Here is a 19091-nt window from a genome sequence, read left to right on the forward strand (position 1 = left end):
ACCCCTCATCGGCTCATAAAAACGAAAAATAAGTCCAGCTATGACCCTGAGTCAAAAAGACAGCCAGCTCGGGTTAGCTAGCTACCTGTCTAGCTCTTTGCAGGCACCGAAAACATCAGAGCTAATATGGGATGTCTTGGTAACACGAGCAGATATTTGAAGTTTACATCTGGCCAATCCACCACCTTTCACTGTTTATACCGTTACTAAAATGAATAAATAAATAAATCATCGGTCCATATGAAGGAAAAATAAGTCCAGCTGTGACCACGAGACACTGCGAAGGACCGGGGGTGAAACCATAGTAAGCCGCCCTCACTGTCATCCAGGCTGGCTGTAGCTTGTTAGCAAAGCCGCGCTAGCTAGCTAGCCAGCTAGCCTCAGGCAGAAACGACATCGTCAGAACAGTGTCGCTAATATGGGATGTTTTGACAAAACGAGCAGATATTTGAAGTTTACACAACTACATTCTCGCCTGAAAATATCTTAAAAGTTTATTTTGTGACCTAGAAACAGTATTAAGAGGAAAATAAAAACTAAGTGATGGCCGCCATTGTTTGACTCGGCAGAGGCCTGCTATGAATTGTGGGATATTGAGTTTTCCACCAAGCATTACCGTAACTTTTGAATGATTTGCGCAACCTTAAAAATTCCAATGGCTCCTGAAAGCAGCGACGCTGTGCGCACCGTTGAAATTGTCATCATTACGGTAATCCAAATAAGGGTAGACAGGCTGTACCACTCCCGGCATACCACTAGAGAGAGCCAACACACCACAAATGAAGTCTGTTTATTTGGCGCCAAAAGATGAATTGGCCTAAATTTGCACTAAAATATTAATATTTAAAAAACTATAAAAGTCATGAACACCAAAAGTCATGACATAATAGTCCAGCTCCAGCCGCACAAAATGATCTAACATATGTAACCCTAAAGTCAAAACTGTTCGGCAGAGGAGCGCGGGAAAATTTTCACTAAAATATTAATATTTAAAAAACTATAAAATTCATAAAGACCAAAAGTCATAGCACACCATTCCAGATCCAGCCGCACAAAATGAGGTAACATATATGAAGCTTGTCTCAAAACTGTGGGGCGAGATTCGCTGCAAAATTTCAGGCGGAAACTGGAGAATAATAATAATAACTAGAAAGGGAAAATTTCAGAAGAAATTTTATGTGTGCCTATGCCGCTGGTAATCAGTGTAGTTTGCCATTCATACAGCTACAGAGAGCAAAACTCAGCAGAGCAGCCATTCTCCACCATGAATTATGATAAAAACAAACACCGCTCGCGCCTCACAGATGACAGCTTACAGTTTTGGGTAAAGATGAAGTGACTTTGTACAGCCCCGATTTGCAGACGCTGTGCACACAGGTTCATGAGCAGAAGTCCCATTGTACCACGGCAGACCCAACAATGTTTGCATGAACACGCTTTGAAGCATTATGTTATGGACCACTTTTCACACATGGTTGGTGTACCCACACAACCGGCTGTAGCTTTTCAACTCATAGCCCAACACACACCCAAAAAACAGCCAAGAGAGCACAGACTTTACACCCGTGGGTCCACCTCCCCTGCAGCGGCACTGCAGACCACGCCCCGACACACACATCAAACACATAAAATAAATATATATATGCACTTTTGCATTCACTTTTTGTTTTTTGTTATTTTTACACAGTGTTCTGAATGATGAACAATGGTCTACAGCCAACCTTGTGTATTATTATACAAACTTTGGTTGTAAGATTCGGATAAGCATTTAATAAAAGCTAAATATTTTATATGAGAGTAAGAAAGAAAAGTATATCTTTATGTCCACCTTTCTCTGTTAATGCCCTACCTGGCCCCTGGCAAAAGCTTTGCTAGATCCGCCCCTGCACAGTTACCAGCTGTCAGCTACACAAAAAAAGGAGCTTGGTGTTTACAGGGAGTGCAGAATTATTAGGCAAATGAGTATTTTGTCCACATCATCCTCTTCATGCATGTTGTCTTACTCCAAGCTGTATAGGCTCGAAAGCCTACTACCAATTAAGCATATTAGGTGATGTGCATCTCTGTAATGAGAAGGGGTGTGGTCTAATGACATCAACACCCTATATCAGGTGTGCATAATTATTAGGCAACTTCCTTTCCTTTGGCAAAATGGGTCAAAAGAAGGACTTGACAGGCTCAGAAAAGTCAAAAATAGTGAGATATCTTGCAGAGGGATGCAGCAGTCTTAAAATTGCAAAGCTTCTGAAGCGTGATCATCGAACAATCAAGCGTTTCATTCAAAATAGTCAACAGGGTCGCAAGAAGCGTGTGGAAAAACCAAGGCGCAAAATAACTGCCCATGAACTGAGAAAAGTCAAGCGTGCAGCTGCCAAGATGCCACTTGCCACCAGTTTGGCCATATTTCAGAGCTGCAACATCACTGGAGTGCCCAAAAGCACAAGGTGTGCAATACTCAGAGACATGGCCAAGGTAAGAAAGGCTGAAAGACGACCACCACTGAACAAGACACACAAGCTGAAACGTCAAGACTGGGCCAAGAAATATCTCAAGACTGAGTTTTCTAAGGTTTTATGGACTGATGAAATGAGAGTGAGTCTTGATGGGCCAGATGGATGGGCCCGTGGCTGGATTGGTAAAGGGCAGAGAGCTCCAGTCCCACTCAGATGCCAGCAAGGTGGAGGTGGAGTACTGGTTTGGGCTGGTATCATCAAAGATGAGCTTGTGGGGCCTTTTCGGGTTGAGGATGGAGTCAAGCTCAACTCACAGTGCTACTGCCAGTTTCTGGAAGACACCTTCTTCAAGCAGTGGTACAGGAAGAAGTCTGCATCCTTCAAGAAAAACATGATTTTCATGCAGGACAATGCTCCATCACACGCGTCCAAGTACTCCACAGCGTGGCTGGCAAGAAAGGGTATAAAAGAAGAAAAACTAATGACATGGCCTCCTTGTTCACCTGATCTGAACCCATTGAGAACCTGTGGTCCATCATCAAATGTGAGATTTACAAGGAGGGAAAACAATACACCTCTCTGAACAGTGTCTGGGAGGCTGTGGTTGCTGCTGCATGCAATGTTGATGGTGAACAGATCAAAACACTGACAGAATCCATGGATGGCAGGCTTTTGAGTGTCCTTGCAAAGAAAGGTGGCTATATTGGTCGCTGATTTGCTTTGGTTTTGTTTTTGAATGTCAGAAATGTATATTTGTGAATGTGGAGATGTTATATTGGTTTCACTGGTAAAAATAAATAATTGAAATGGGTATATATTTGTTTTTTGTTAAGTTGCCTAATAATTATGCACAGTAATAGTCACCTGCACACACAGATATCCCCCTAAAATAGCTAAAACTAAAAACTACTTCCAAAAACTTTCAGCTTTGATATTAATGAGTTTTTTGGGTTCATTTAGAACATGGTTGTTGTTCAATAATAAAATTATTCCTCAAAAATACAACTTGCCTAATAATTCTGCACTCCCTGTATTTGTCTGTCAAAAATAGTTCATAACTTCCCTTCAACTTATTCATGTCACCTAAAGAGTAAACCTGTTTCTCCATCACCAGTTCAGCTCTGATGATTCAGTAAGGACATCTGCCGTTTTTACAGCTGTAGCTCCAGCAAACATCAGCTGATACCAGAAATTAAAAGCAAATGAATTCTAACAACAGCTGATCAAGCTTAAACGTGCTGCTGTTGTTTTGCGCGATAAACAAACAAGAGAGAAACGCCGATCATTGATCAGTTTCATGACTGAAGTTTCGACAGGGGAGGCTGTCATAAAGTTCAACATGCGCACACAGCTGTATAGAAACTCCGTCGTGCTAGCTAGAACGCAGTACGAGTTATTGTACGTGATTGAAAAAGTCAGCACAACGAAAATAAACTACACCTAAACTCGGTTTATATCTGACCGAAATAGAGTGCAGTTCAAAACTTCTTACCTGAAATTCAGTTCACCTCACGCTCCTGCCTTCGCTTTCCCTGATCCATGATTGACCACCGCGTTAGCAATCGCCTGCCCGGCCTCGTATGTCTCGTTGGCGGCATGTCCTTTCTGTCACACACCGGTGGATAGCTGCCCTCTGTTGTAGCTCCACCACCAAACAACTCAGTTATTTTTTCCACATCGACCAGCATCATCGGCCCATATAAACGAAAAATAAGTCCAGCTAAGACACAGACCCTTGCCGAGCGATCGGGCGATTAAACACATTTTAGCCACCTCACTATCAGCCAAGCCTGGGTGGTTTTTCACGAAGGGTCGCTAGCCGCGCTAGCTAGCTAAGCTAGCGGCGCTAGCTAGCTAGCCAGCCGGCTATCAGCAACACGTAAGAGAACTGTTGCTAAATAAACTACACCTAAACTCCGTTTATATCTGACCCAAATAGAGTGCAGGTCATAACTTCTTACCTGAAATTCAGTTCACCTCACGCTCCTGCCTTCGCTTTCCCTGATCCACGATTGACCTCCGCGTTAGCAAACACCAGTCGCCTGCCTCGTATGTCTCATTCGCGGCATATCCTTTCTGTCATACACCGGTGGATAGCTGCCCACTGTTGTAGCTCCGCGTTATAGCACCACCAAACAACTCAGTTATTTTTTCCACATCCAGCTGTAACTCCGATTCTATGCGAGCATTTGCGAGAGACCGGGGAGGTGAAACGACAGAGAGTCCCCTCGCTATCCATTTGCAGCCAAGTGCGGCAGCTAGCTAGGTAGCCAGCTAGCTGTCAGGCAGGACCGACGTAGTCAGAGCACTGTCACTAAATATGGGATGTCTTGATAAAACAAGCAGATATTTGAAGTTTACACACCTACATTCTCGCCTGAAAATATCTTAAAAGCTTATTTTGTGACCTAGAAACACGAATAAAAGACATATAAAACGAAGTGGTGGCCGCCATTGTTCACTCTGTAGAGGCGTGCTATGAATTGTGGGATATGGAGTTTTCAACACAAGGATAAATCTTTTCGGCTGTACTACTCCCGGTATACCACTAGAGAGAGCCAAGACACCACAAATGAAGTCTGTTTCTATGGTGCCAAAAGCAGAATCTTTCTCAGGAGCCTAGAAATTGGCCTAAATTTGCACTAAAATCTAAATATTTCAAAAACTATAAAAGTTATAAACACCAAAAGTCACACCATACTAGCCCAGCTCCAGCCGCACAAAATGATGTAACATATGTACCCCTATTCTCAAAACTGTTTGGCAGAGGAGCGCGGGAAAATTTTCACTAAAATATTAATATTTAAAAAACTATAATATTCATAAACACCAAAAGTCATAGCACACCATTCCAGATCCAGCCGCACAAAATGAGGTAACATATATGAAGCTTGTCTAAAAACTGCGGGTCGAGATACACTGCAAAATTTCAGGCGGAAAAAGGAAAATAATAATAATAATAATAAGAATAATAAATCCGACGAATAGTAATATGTGTGCCTCTTGTCATAGGCACACATAATAATAAATCCGACGAATAGTAATATGTGTGCCTCTTTCCATAGGCACACATAATAATAATAATAATAAATCCGAGGAATAGTAATATGTGTGCCTCTTGGCATAGGCACACATAACTAGAAAGCGAAAATTTCAGAAGAAATTTTATGTGTGCCTATGCCGCTGCGAATCAGTGTAGTTTGACATTCATACGGCTACAGAGAGCAAAACTCAGAAGAGCAGCCATTCTCCACCGTGAACTATGGTAAAAACAAACACCGCTCGCGCCTCACAGATGACAGCTTACAGTTTTGGGTAAAGATGAAGTGACTTTGCACAGCCCCGATTTGCAGATGCTGTGCACACAGGTTCATGAGCAGAAGTCCCATTGTACCACGGCAGACCCGACAATGTTTGCATGAACACTCTTTGAAGCATTACGTTATGGACCACTTTTCACACATGCTTGGTGTACCCACACAGCCGGCTGTAGCTTTTCAACTGACAGCCCGACACACACCCAAAAAACAGCCGAAAGAGCACAGACTTTACGCCCGTGGGTCCACCTCCCCTGCAGCGGCACTGCAGACCACGCCCCGCCACACACATCAAACAAGTAAAATAAATATTTATGCACTTTTGCATTTACTTTTTGTTTTTTGTTATTTTTACACAGTAAATGATTAACAATGGTCTACAGCCAAACTTGTGTATTATTATACAAACTTTGGTTGTAAGATGCAGATAACTATTTAATAAAAAGCTAAATATTTTATACGAGAGTAAGAAAGAAAAGTATATCTTTGTGTCCCCCTTTCCCTGTTAATGCCCTACCTGGCCCCCTGGCAAAAGCTTTGCTAGATCCGCCCCTGCACAGTTACCAGCTGTCAGCTACACAAAAACAGGAGCTGGGTGTTTATTTGTCTCTGAGAAACAGTTCATAACTTCCCTTCAACTCATTCATGTCACCTAAAGCAGGGCTCGCAAAATTTCAAAATCCCTGGTAGCCCTTCGGGGAGGCACTCTTCAGTTTTTGGTAATAAATTTAAGTAGCCCGAATAAAAAAAAAAGAGGACAATTTTTTGATTGATGTTTTGTTTCCTTTACAATATTATACATTAAAGTATAATACTGTAAAGGAAACAAAACATCAATCTAAAAATATTTAAAACACAAATTACAACAACAATTTCAATCATCAACTCAAATATTTGGTTCTAATTGAACAAATTTCTATGAACTTGTAAGAACTGTACAACAGGAATCAGTCTGTGTCAGATCCTTATTTTTGACATTTCCACTGAAATCACAGGTAAGAGGCAAGTGCAACCAAGATCTAGGCCATTTGCTTTTTGAAGTTTGCAAAGACTGCTAAATTTTGTCAGTGGTAGTTCACTCTTTGCAACATAGTAGGCTGTTCTAAACAGATTTTTCAGGACTTCTTGTTATGCTTGGTTTATTTTTAGTATGCTTTTTGCAATTGGTGTTTGTTCTGGGAAAGATATTGCAGACTGGGCAATAATGCATTTCTTGCATTTGTCATGGGTTCTGATGGGGTCTTTCTTAAAATGACTGGTCCCAGTAACAAAGGCGCTTGTCGACTCAGAAATCGAGGGAAACTCACAACACACCCGGCAGAACATGAGGTTATTTAGCTCGTCGTATTCCAGCCACATAAATTCTTTAGTCCATGAAACCATAAAGCTGCGCTTTCTTTTTCCCTCATAGTCTGATTTGTCATAACTTTTCCGTTTTGTGGTTGGCTTTTCTTTGGCTGCCCCTTCTTCACCCTGACCTCTCTTGTTTGGCTCTGCAGAACTAAAATACCTGCTTAAATCCATCTGCTCTTACATGCATATTTACATAACGATCAGCAATTCTCTGCGTAATCAGCCTCTATCACGTTTAAGCTTGCTGCAGGAGATTTCACTTGTCATGTTTGATAGTAAGCTAACGATTGATAAGACGATGTCAGAGGAAGTGGTGTGCAATTAATCTGTGACTTACCAATTAGTGCTGTCGCTCTCTACACACAGTTAGCGCAAAGTGAAAGTGAAAGCAAAAAACAAGCGCAAATTCAAACGCGATTTCAATGTGTCACATATTGACAGTGGCTCATCGATGCCGATGACATAATTACTCAGCTACATTTGCGAAAGAATGCAAAAGCATTGACATATCTTTCCCTCCCATGATAGCCCGACGGGCAGGGCTGAGATGGATTTTGGTAGCCCGACTGGAAAAATCGCTAGCCCCGGGACGTCGGGCTAGCGATTTTGCGAGCCCTGTAAAGGGTAAACCTGTTTCTCCATCACCAGTTCAGCTCTGATGATTCAGTAAGGACATCTCCTGGTTTGGACCAGCCGCAAAATTAAAATCAAATGAATTCTAACAACAGCTGATCAAGCTTAAACGTGCTGCTGTTGTTTAGCGCGATAAACAAGAGCGAAAAGCCGATCGTTGATCAGTTTCACGATTGAAGTTGCAACAGGCCAGAGAATGACAGGGGAGGCTTCATAACGACAGAATAAATTGTAATATTTTCTCTGAATGTGGGACGATTCCGTTTGTACGGCAACTCTACGGACTAACCGTTATGAATAAAATAAAGTTCAACGTCAGTAACTTAGCGCGCACACAGCTCTATAGAAACTCCTGTGCAATTCATAACTTCTTACCTGAAATTCAGTTCACCTCACGCTCCTGCCTTAGGTTTGCCTGATCCACGATCTACCACCGGTCGATCGGCGGTCCCCTCGCCGCCTCCTATGTCTCGTTCCCGCATGTTTTTCTGACACACACCGGTAGATAGCTGCTCTCTGTTGTAGCTGCGCGTTAGCCAAGACCAAACAACTCAGTTATTATTTCCACATCGACCAGCATCATCGGCCCATATAAACGAAAAATAAGTCCACCTAACGGTGTGTTCACACCGAACGCGATAGGCGCGAGCGAAAACGCCCCAAACGCCCCTAATTTGACGCGTGCACATTCGCACCTCGAACGCGTGTCCAAGAAAAATCCATCGCGCGTCAAAATTGCATATTTTGACGCGCGTGAACCGGAAATGTGGGAGGGATGTGGGAGGAAGTTGTGCCAGACAGTATCTTTGCTAGACGGCAGCTGTCGAGCTAGCGTTTCTATTTACTGTGGAGAGCAGAGCAGCAGCGTTAAGGACGTCCTCGCCGTACCTGGGTCCATCAAGTCCTCCAGACGGGTGAGCAGTTTGGTGAGTTTCACCACTTGCTCCAGGAGCTGCGCCTGGATGACAGCCGATTTCAGCGATATCGCCGTCTTTCCCTCGCCCAGTTTGAGGACCTGCTGTCCCGCGTTGGTCCAAGCATCGCCCGCCTAGACACCAACTACAGGCGCTCAATCCCACCTGCAGAGCGCCTGTCCATCTGCCTGCGGTTAGTAAAAGTGTTTAATACGGTAGTCCTTTATTGGTACCTGTGCTAATATGCTAAACTATCGTTTATACACTGCTAACATGGATGTGCTATGCTATCAATGAATGCCGTCGGTGTTTACTGATAGCAAACTGTGGTATGGAGACGACTGTTTATAATATTTCTAGTGATGCTTGAAAGGTCTCATCAAGTCCCGATTTAATTCAATTTATGCTGTTATCAGTGTTTGCATTGATAGCATGGCTGTGGTGTCTATCAGTGTATGCTCTCTGTGTTTGCTGATATCAAACTGTGGTATGAGGACTACTGTGGGTTAATCTTTGTAGTGATACTCACTCCTTTTTTCTTTTTTATTTAGACCTGGTTTAATTCTGGTATAGATGAATATTTGTATGTAATCCTCGCAGCTGTCAGACTCTATAACAGGGGTCAGCAGCCTTTCTTTAAACTGAGAGGTAGATAAAATTGTGAACAGTTTGGTTCATCTTTAGTTATATGGTTCTATCTTGATAAGCTATGTCTTATCACAGATTAATTTTTCAAAATATTAATGATTTAAGCAAGGAAAGGGCTACATGTCAACATACAACTCTTTATTTCTATTAATGTCTTACTTCATTCCTGCCTGATTTACATGTTTAGGAATTATGAGTGATTGGCTCACTGTAGTGGTAAAAGTTGCTACCAATCAAATTATGATATGGTAAAGTTAAAACAAAACACAACTGACTGTTTTATATTATATCTAATATATATTATGTAATTATCCTTATAATTAGAAAATGTTTTATGTAAGATTTATGTTTTGTAATTTAAATCTGACATCACAAAAGTATTTTGGAATTTGAATAATGTATTTTGTAACTGCAGTACACATAATACTAATTTTGAACACTTTTGTCCAGGTCCCTTGCCACCGGGGACTCCTTCAGGACCATCGCGTTCAGTTTCAGAGTCGGTGTGTCCACGGTGTGCCAGATCACCCCCCAGGTAGCGACGGCCATCTGGGACTGTCTAGTGGATGATTTCATGGCTGTGCCTTCAACTGCAGACTGGCGGTCCATTGCAGAGGGATTCCAGGAGCGCTGAAACTTCCCTCTCTGCTGTGGAGCTCTGGATGGGAAGCACGTCCAGACAAAGGCCCCCCATATATCACATAGGAGACGCACACATTGATATACACTAAATATTTATTTCATTTCTTTTTTTGTGGTGCCCAAATTTATGCTCCTGCTTGATTTTGTTTAAACAATTATTGCACACTTTTTGTAAATCCAGTAAACTTCTTTTCACTTCTCAAATATCACTGTGTGTGTCTCCTGTATGATATATTTAACTGACATTTTTTATTGTAACAACTAACGATTTATACAGGAAAATAATGGCTATTAACAAGGTTGCCCAAACCTTTGCATCCCACTGTATTAGTATATTCTGTCATTAGTGTAATATGAAATAAATTCTACATGTGTCAAGTCGTGTGCCAACATTTGCTGTGTAGTAGAACTGAGACATTAGTCATTATAAAAATTTATTTGAAATAATATTAAAATTCTCACAGAGAAAAACATTAAACATAAATATATAAAATATAACTATTTACAGAGAGACAGGAATAAAAAAAAAAAAAGACCCAGCTGCTCTCCAGAGCAGGAACAAGGCTGAGGAGGAAATGCTCCATTGCAGACTGGCGTAGCCTCTTCAGGGACACCAGGATGGCCAGCTCCACCGCCGATGGACCGTCCTGGGACCCGTCCCTCATCTGCCTCGGAGCTGTCCTCCTCTCTGGGCGTGTAAAACACAGCACAAAACACAAAGAAATGAGAAGGCTGCTACTAGATTTTAATGTCAACATTGAAAAAACAAAACAGGATATAATCAGATTAGTTGTAGATATTTAGTAAAGGTGATCACAAGGCAATCCCACACCGAGTAAAAAGCTATCAGTGCTTGCTGTACATACCTGTGGGTGCAGCAGCAGGAGCTCAGGGACTGGGGAGCCAGGAGAAGCAACAGGGGATGCTCTGCAGCAGAATCAGTTGGTTCTATCAAGACAATATTAACTGTTAACAGGTTGAATACAATAATCATAGAGAAAGTATATACAGTGGTCCCTGTTTTATTGCAGCAGGGGTTCTCAGAATAACTAGCCCCTCGCCACGCACTTTATACACTTTTTTCCCCACACACATGAACATTAGTCACAGTTCTCACAAGTTGATTCTCAAAGTGCAAACCTTTGAAGATTGCAAAACGTAAAAGTATTTTTATGCCGCGTTTTGTCTTCATCTGCCTGCCACTTTCGTGCGCCTTTTCCTTTTCCTCCCGGTGCAGGTGTCTATTTCCGAATGAGGGTCATAGTTATGTGTGTTTTTGTGCTGTTTTTTCTATTGGACGTGATGGTTATCAAAACCAAACATGATCAATTTGGCAAGCGCAGGAGACACGACACGGAGGAGATTTGTCAATCAGGCTGCAGAATGCAATGCTGTGCGGTGCAATGAAAAATCAGCGAAAAAGCGAGGCAGTGACGGATGAGCGGGACCACTGTGTGCTGTTTATTAATAAACAATATATTCCTATATGACAACATGCATAAAACCACAACGGTATTTGTACATCAGTGGGAAAATAGCGGGACAGTAGGCGGGCTTGCTAGCTTTAGCGCGGCTTCATCGGGTCAGTCTGAAAATTAAAAAGAAGAACAAATGAACTTACCAGGTTGCCCGATCTCCTCACTTCTGTGCCTCCAAGCTCGGTCCTTTTTATTCCTGTCCCGGTAGAAGTAGCAGCTAGCATCGTATAGTTCTGGACGATTAGCCACTGCGTTGATGAGTTTTTCCTCCATACTGAATGAAGAATGAAGGGCTTTGGTTTGATCTGCCCCTTTGACCTGGTTACAGCCACGTCACCAGGCTCCTGATTGGTTGACGCGGCGCGACTTGACGCTGGAGTTCAAATTTTTCCAACTCGAGCGGTAGAGGCGAAAGACGCGTATGCACAAAATGCAACACAAAAACTCACGCGCGTGGTTTTTTCCGCGAGTCAAACGCGCCAGACGCGCTACACTGACGCGCGTTTCAGGCGTTTTGGCGTTTTCGCGACGCAAATCTGCTTCAGAATTTTCGCCGGACGCGCAATCGCGTGTCATCACCCTCTTTCCATTGACTTTACATGTAAACCTGACGCTCTGGCCGCCTCTATCGCGTTCGGTGTGAACGCACCGTAAGACAGTCTGTTGGCGAGCGAACAGGTGATGGTCAGCAGTCTCACTGAAGGCAAGCCCGGGTGCTCGAAGGGTCGCTAGCCACGCTAGCTAGTTAGCCGGCAACATCGTCAGATATAATATGGGATGTTTTGACAAAACGAGCAGATATTTGAAGTTTACACACCTACATTCTCGCCTGAAAATATCTTAAAAGTTCATTTTGTGACCTAGAAACACGAATAAAAGACGTTTAAAACGAAGAGGTGTCCGCCATTGTTGAACTCGGCAGAGGCGTGCTATGCATTATGGGATATTGAGTTTAAAAACAAGCATACAGATTTCGGCCGTACTACTCCCGGTATACCACTAGAGAGAGCCAACCCACCACAAATAAAGTCTGTTTCTATGGAAATTGGCCTAAATTTGCACTAAAATCTAAGTATTTCAAAAACTATAAAAGTCATGAACACCAAAAGTGTATACCATACTAGTCCAGCTCCAGCCGCACAAAATGATCTAACATATGTAACCCTATTGTCAAAACTGTTAGGCAGAGAGGCATCCGGCCGCACAAAATGAGGTAACATATATGAAGCTTGTCTCAAAACTGCGAGGCGAGATTCGCTGCAAAATTTCAGGCGGAAACTGGAGAATAATAATAATAATAATAATAATAATAATAAATCCGACGAATAGTAATATGTGTGCCTCTTGTCATAGGCACACATAATAATAAATCCGACGAATAGTAATATGTGTGCCTCTTTCCATAGGCACACATAATGAATGTTTAATTTTTAGTTTCATTTTCATTTTCCTATTTTGTATCTTGACTCTTTGGTTCTGTGTTTCCTGTATTTCCTACTTTAATTTGGTGATAATTATCTCCTGTGCGTGATTTTAGTTTTACTCCCATTATCCTGGATTATTTCACTTGTTATTTGTTACCCAGCTGTTTCCACTCCCCTCATTAGCCCTCAGTGTGTCCGTGTATAAACAGCCATGTTTTTCATTTGGTCATTGTTGTGTTATGTTGCTATGCAACGCCTTTTTGAAATTTTGGTACTTTTCATTTTTTTGGACTTACAGCAAAATAAGCTGCTCCCTTATAAGCTCGCCAGCATCTGGGTCCTACCTGTTACACTCCAGAACATGACATCGATCTCCTACGATGGGCCTGGTAACCCTTTCCCGGGCAGGATAAACTGGTCCTTTGGTTTTACAGTCATGGCTCTTCATCTGACCTCTCACCCAGGACCTTGTTGACCTCTACCACAAAGAGTTGGTGATTCCCCGCCGTCACTCATCACAAAATCATTTGTCTAACAACTTTTTTGGGGGGGGTGACTTTGAGATGAGAGAAAAGGCGTAAAACTAATTTCTGTTTTTAAGGACTTATTTGTGCTGCATGCTTTATTTTAACAGCAGGAGGATTTCTGTGATACTGCAGCTATCTGCCATCACCGATAATGCAGCGTCGTTTTAAACGTTTTATGACACAACAGGGACTTCCTGAACACACCATTAATTTTACTTCTTGTTTGAATTTTGTCTGACCTGCACGTCCTTGAGCTGTTCAGTAAGAAATTCAGACACTGAAAGGAGACCGGCGACATTCTCGTTACAGTTGTCGGGTTTCTGCGGCTCGGCGTGGCGTTTCAGCTGATCCTCTGTAATGAAACACCTCATACTGTCTGGAGATGACGAGCACACACGCATACTTCCAGACCTCATGGGGAGAGTAATAAAAGGAGATGATTTCTAGGTGAGTAGAGCTCAGGCTGTCCCACACACACACACACACACACACACACACACACACACACACACACACACTTGCAGCAGGGAAGCATCTGGTCTCAGTGATGATACAGGTGGTGGAGTGTGTCACCGGCCACCTGTCTCTCTTTAAGTATCCTTTTATAGGTGAAATGAATGACATTATGTCTCCGTGTGTGTGTGTTTGTGTGATTTCATCAAAGTCTCACCCTGTGGAGCTTCTTTATTAAAACACCTGTGTGGTTTTGAAAGGAGGATCACACCTGTCCATCAGTGAGAGGCACTGATCAAAGCTGCTCGGCTCCAACTGTGGATTCCTCATGGATCTGGTGTGTGTGTGTGTGTGTGTGTGTGTGTGTGTGTGTGTGTGTGTGTGTACTAAAACTGCATTTATGTTACTTTTTATGAGCACTATGTATTCAACGATAAGCAGTATATGCGCATTTTGTGATCACAGCCTTTTATAAGTTTGTTCAATAAATCTCTTTGTGTTTTAAAATTTATGCATAAAATGAACAAAAACAACGATTGAAAAACATCAAAAGTTACTCCAGCTAGGATGTTGTTTTATTTAAAAACTGGAACGCGGCCCGGAGGCAGCGAGCACGTCCAGATTTTGCAAACTGGATCAGCTGGAGAAACTGAGGGACAGTGCATTATTATAAACTTCGTGATTTAGCATTAGTCATCAGGTAGCCCTGCCCTGAAGCATACCCGATTTAAACTTTAATACATTCCCAAATAAACATTATTCTGTATTCACTGAGGCATTTTTCACACCCTGGTCATTGTGGGTCGTTGTTTTACACACGACCAAGAAAGGAAAAGGTAAAATAAATAAGTGAGCTAGCAAGGTGCTGGGGCCACATGACAGCAATATAGCAACAGGAACTGAAGTTAGTTTTAGGGAAAATATACTGCATAAAGTATATGAACAATAAGAAGCTGATATATAATGAATGCTGGAGCGACCTGTTTGGCTGTACTGGCCAAGAAAAAGACAAACAAAGCTGCTGCTGGTGCTTGTTCCCAGTTAAACCGACATATTTTATTATTTCCATAAGCTAACGTTCAAATTACAGTCGGTTAGCTAAGCTTTGGCTTTGTGGTTTGCTGGCCTGTCCATTTTTAAAAGTATGACCACCTGTGTGATGCTGTGTTGGTCCAACGTTGATGATAACACAGCCCTGACCCGACGAGGTGTGGACTCCACTCTGGTATCTGCACCAGGATGTTGAGCACCTCCCACAGATGCTCAGATTGGCTGCTTCACCCAGATTTGAATAGCAGGCTCAGCACGGCCAACCATATTAGGGATAACATTTATCTGTGACATCACACAGAGCTAAGAGTAGAAAACACTGTGAGTAGAAGAGAGTCGAAGCTGAACAGGAGCTATTATTGCTAACACTTCCCTCTGTGAGTGTCTGCTGAAGCGCTGATGGAGACAGTTGCAAACTGCTGGACTGCTGCCACGACTGTCGCTCTATCTGACTCATCGTGTGCATTTTTAAACCATATGTCTCGGCTCTGGTGGGGCTCTGTGTCAGCGCGCTGTGGCTCACGGGGCACCCAGGGGTGCTGCTCGTCGGCAGGATAAATGGGTTGGTTTTTTGGAGAGCTGGAGGGTCCAGATGGAGCTCAGAAATGTGGAGTGAAGCCACAAAGTTTTGGTTGTGATGATGATGAGGGCTGTGGACCAAAGACGAACACCTGCACAAGTAAACAGCCCAACACGGGCCAATCAGATTCAATGAACTCCCAGTTAAAAGGTAAATATTTATCAGTTTAGCAGGAAGTTGCACAAAGAGTAAGCAAAATGTGTTATGAGGTCTTTTTTTTCATTGAACTCAGGCTGGTCACACAATGGTCACTTTTATTGATAAAATATGTTTCAATAGGAAATGTGTTCATGTCAAGACTCTTTAGTGAGGATGTGTCTCCATGGGAACGATGGTAAATTTGTCTTTTACCCAAATCACAAAACTTTTCTAAATGATTTTTCTTAATGATAATTAATATAACAATGTAACTAATGCTAACCCCTCCAACCTCCAAACTTTAGAAGTGGAGAACGTTCATTTTGTGCACAAAGACACCAGTCGGCACGTGTGAGACCGGTCTGATGGAAAATTGTGTTCAGGACCATGAAACAGAGGATCCTTCAGTTATGAAAGCAAATCCTGAGCTGCTGTAAACTACAGTCATTTAGGCTGAGGTGTGTGTGTGTGTGTGTGTGTGTGTGTGTGTGTGTGTGTTGTTTCACTGATTTTGGTTCATTGTGTGATGTTGGTGAAATACATTTACAAAATCTTACAGATCCAGACATGAAGACAGGCCTGTGGATGGGCTGCAGTCCCACCGTCTGTGGGTCCCACATGGCCTTCAGGCCAGGGCCAAACACAAAACTCAATGCCACTGCCAACCTCCACCGTCTGCTACGTCTCCGTGACCAGCTTATGAATGTCTGTGTGTGTGTGTGTGTGTGTATCCACAAAAATGTGTTATTGTGTCAGTCTTTTTGTCTTTCACTGTGGAGCGATACAATAGCATGAATTACAGGTGTGTGTGTGTGTGTGTGTGTGTGTGTGTGTGTGTGTGTGTGTGTGTGTGTGTCTGTTATGGTCTCGTGGGGAGGGAAGAGTTCATCTCTGAAGTCTCAAATAAAACCAAACTCACTGATTTCTGAGGAAAATCTAAGTTTAACAAAATCTTTGGACACATTAGTTTGAAATGAATCGATTTCGTTTCTGATTTTCTGAAGCCCTTCACACACAGTGGTAAGGATGCTCAACTACAGAGACTCTGGTCAGCACTGAGGTCATAATTATTTAATGAACCCGGCTTTTTCCCTTATTAAACCTTTGTACCAGAAGAAACGTCTTTTTAACTGAATGGAGTGACTTGAACAATTCAAATGGAACAAAAAGACAAATCAGCGTGCACTGAACTAAACCTGACACGAGTGGCCTCGAATCATTGTTTAAAATTTGCAGTGTCGGGATATTAAGATAATCAGGGGGAAAAGCATCTTTATTAGCTGATAAAGTCCAAAATCAGGAGGAAACAACCAAGAGTAACTCAGGGGCAGGACACAAAGGAACGTCTACAGGAGCATCGTGATAAAGAGGAAGGCCAGACTATCTAAGGCTACGTTCACACTGCAGGTCTTAATGCTTAATTCCGATTTTTTGATCAAATCTGATTTTTTTTTGTCTGGTTGTTCACACTACAAATAAAATGTGGCAGCAAACGCGCTCTAGTGTGAACGATCAAAGCGGCCCGCATGCACAAAAGACAACATCACATACAACGCGCTCTGTTTACGGAAGTAAAAATGGCGGCTACAGAGTGAGTAGGTGTTGTTGCAGCAGTCTATCAATTTCTGCACAGTTGTAACCGACAGAATTTTGACAAATTAATTAGAGAAAGAAGGACACTGAGAAAAAAGAGAGCCTGTGCTTTAACAATGGCCACCACGCTTTCTCGTTTGTCTTCTCTGGTAATTGGCGTCTGTCTTGTGTCAGTGATGTAAAAGACGGATTTAGTGCGACATGACCGTTCAAACAGCAGTCGCTTTCTAAAACATCAGATATGTATCAGATTCAGTACCACATACGAAAGTGACCCAGGTCGGATTTGACAATATCAGATTTGTGCTGTTCAAGCAGTCATACTATGATCAGATATGGGTCGCACAGGGTCACAAAAGTCGGATTTGATGCGCTTTCGCCTGCAGTGTGAACGTAGCCTAAGGACTGCAGGAAGAGAAGGAGGCACAGGTGGAAGAAATTACCAGAGGTGAGAGCAATCAGGTAATCAATCAGTTAGCACAGGCTATAGACGGAAACTGAACCTTCAAAGTAAAACAGGAAGTGCCTGAAAGACAAATAATAAAATAGAAGAGGGGGACTATAGAAAGATGAGAGAGGGAGAAACACTGAGGAAACTTAACTATTTATAATAAAATAATAAAATCAAGAGTTGAAGAAAAATTGATCAAAAGAATAAAATAAAAACAGGAATTAATATATGACCACAAATAAAATAAAATCTACTAGATTAGCAAAGAAATTAAAACAGGAATCCAAAGTTCAGCTGAACCAGACCAGCAGAAAATCCTAAAAAGCAAAGAACCCGAAAACAACATGAAACCTTAAGACGATGACATAAAGAGACAAAACTGAGGCAACGAGACGAGACAACTGTTGAAAATGGACAAATGGAACGTCACATCGGGTCACCAAAGAGTCGGTATTTAGAACAACAACCATGACAGGCGTAACTTCTTACTTGTTATCATGTTTCCATCACTCAGGTTAGCGTGAAATATTTTTAATTTGATCCATTTTTGCACAAAAATCACTTTTTACTGGAAATGAGTGCCTCCTCCTTCCAGCTAAAAGAAAACACAGTTTGTAAGAATCTTTTAAAATGAAACAGCCATCACCCGGTGAGACTTTATTCAAATTTGTGTCCTTGATTTACTTTTTGGACCTCAGACTGGGATTTCGACTGTTCCCAGTCCACCCAATTTGACGCTGGAAGCGCTCAGCTGCTTCCGTTTGGACTGATTGGACTGGGATAAATCCGGCTCTGCAGAAAAGCTCCAAACAAAGCTAACAGGATCACAGGCAGACACAGGTCCCAGGAGATGCCGCTCTCTTTAAACTCTCCCACACAGACTCAGACTTCACTGGCAGAGTCAGACGGCTCTGAGTGGAGGGCTGCAGAATCAGTCACAATGGCACACGAGTCGCAGTCAATCATCCTCATGGCGGCCTCTCTATATCAACTACAACATTTTCTTATTAACAAATCATCCTGTAGCTGCTGGAGTGGTGGCGTCTGAGCCTGTGGACCCACACAGACACTGGAAACATGCTTTCAGGTATTTTTTACAAAGGCTGGAAAGAAGCCGGAGAGTGACCGGACCCACAGCCGGGGGAGAATTCATGATGAGGTGAAGAGAAGCAGGTGAGTGCTTCCCAGAGGCGAGTTTTGGTGGTGAGAGGGGTGACAGTGAGTGTGCACGCTGGCGAGTCCTCCTCCTTCTTTCCACAAATGATTTGCAAAGATTTTTGCATTTAAAGAAGATGCAGAGGAGCCGAGATGAAGGATGAGAAGCCTGACTGGTCACTGCCACTGGGGCTGCGTCAGTGTGATGAAGAGTGGATGACTGAGCTGGCACTTCAACTCAGGTGATGCAGCAGGAAGTGGTAGGAGGACATGATGACAGTA

General features: G+C 42.6%; 1 long non-coding RNA gene across 1 annotated transcript; it reads left to right on the forward strand.

Moving 5' to 3' along the window:
• The first annotated feature begins 13051 nt into the window (after positions 1-13051).
• On the forward strand, positions 13052-16662 carry LOC102076519 (uncharacterized). The gene is made up of 3 exons (XR_269196.4): positions 13052-13356; positions 13699-13836; positions 16170-16662. It is a non-coding gene; the product is annotated as an uncharacterized LOC102076519 (long non-coding RNA).
• The last annotated feature ends 2429 nt before the right edge of the window (positions 16663-19091 follow it).

This window comes from Oreochromis niloticus, linkage group LG4, assembly GCF_001858045.2.
Source record: "Oreochromis niloticus isolate F11D_XX linkage group LG4, O_niloticus_UMD_NMBU, whole genome shotgun sequence".
Classification (NCBI taxonomy): domain Eukaryota; kingdom Metazoa; phylum Chordata; class Actinopteri; order Cichliformes; family Cichlidae; genus Oreochromis; species Oreochromis niloticus.